Raw genomic sequence first — 1426 nt, 5'->3', positions numbered from 1 at the left:
AATGGGTAAAAGGCTTTAGTTTCTCGATATTGATTGGCACGAACTCTATGATTTTTATGCAGAGTGTAACTTGATTCATTTTGTAGATAGTCTTGTACACTTTTAGTGTGAACACAAGTGACTTTGGAAAGAGTGGTGGGGGAACTTAAACTCCCGCCTCACCATTATTTTCATAAGCACCTTTCAGAACTTCAACCCTTTTGAACGTAAACACACTGTGTAACGTCTTCTACCCTTTAGTATGCTCCCTCTTGGTGGTGGTGGTGGTGGTGGTAATGGTGACGCTGACTTGATATGTCTTCTCTTTTGTCTAACTATCAGTGGTGTGCTAGTATTTTACAAAATTGATTTAAAATATTCTTCTTCTTCAAGTTCATATTTTAATGGTGTCAATGTTGTTGATGATGATGATGCATGTTCATTTAATTTTTTTAGAATTTTTCTATTGCTAATAATACTTTCGGGGAAGTTTAATGTATTTAAAAAATTGTATAGATGAGTGTCAAATGATAATATGCCTTTACTATTTGTAACCAAGTCATAGATTAAATCAAGTAGATTAAAGCTCTTGCCCTGAATTATAATCCCTTTCCCATTGCTCTCAACTTGAATATGATCTTGACCCCTTTTCAAGAGATAGGTTAGGAGTCGTTTACTTTGTTCACAAAATAATTTCTTAGAACACACTGCATTTCCAATAAAAACAAAAAAAAATTTTTAAAAACGAAAAACGGGTTTTAATTTTCTAACAAGCAGTGAACTACAAAACAATTAATTATGCACAAAAGCTCCGAATATTTCGGCCCCACATCCGGGAGCCTTTCTCAACGGAAAAAAAAAAATAAATAAATAAATAAAGCAAAAAAAAAAAAAAAAAAATTAAATTACATTACAAAAAAAAATACTAAAAACAAAAATATAAAAAAAAGCAAAAAAGAAAGAAAAATATAAATAAATAAGAACAAAACTCACAAATTAATTAAACACTTCCATGCACTGAATGTCTTTCAACTGGCCTCCTCTCAGTATATAAATGGAGATATATTAAATAAACACTTCCATGTACTGAATGTCTATAATGATTCTACTCGCCTCCTCCTAGTATATAAATTGAAATCTATCAAAATGAAGAATATATTTATACTTAGACCAACACACTAACATGTCCAATAACCCCCCGGTCCATAACACTTAATTAAATTTCACAAGTTCATCAACCATTTTATGAATTATAAATTGAATGGATTCGTTTTGTTGCAAGCTTAGCTGCAGTTCGTTTACTTTTCTCATCATTTAACTCACTCTGACCTTTGTTCGCAAGGTCATCTTTCGTTTCAGAAATATTATTAAAATCAGTATTGGTTGAATATCTTTCCTGCATTTTAATTAAACTATTATAAATTGAATTGATCCCACATTCCCCTTT

This window comes from Artemia sp. Qi Xiang Cuo, chromosome 13 (assembly GCF_049724085.1).
Source record: "Artemia sp. Qi Xiang Cuo chromosome 13, ASM4972408v1, whole genome shotgun sequence".
In the NCBI taxonomy this organism is placed as follows: domain Eukaryota; kingdom Metazoa; phylum Arthropoda; class Branchiopoda; order Anostraca; family Artemiidae; genus Artemia; species Artemia sp. Qi Xiang Cuo.
The sequence above is the reverse complement of the archived record's forward strand: the minus strand, read 5'-3'. Positions refer to the sequence as shown.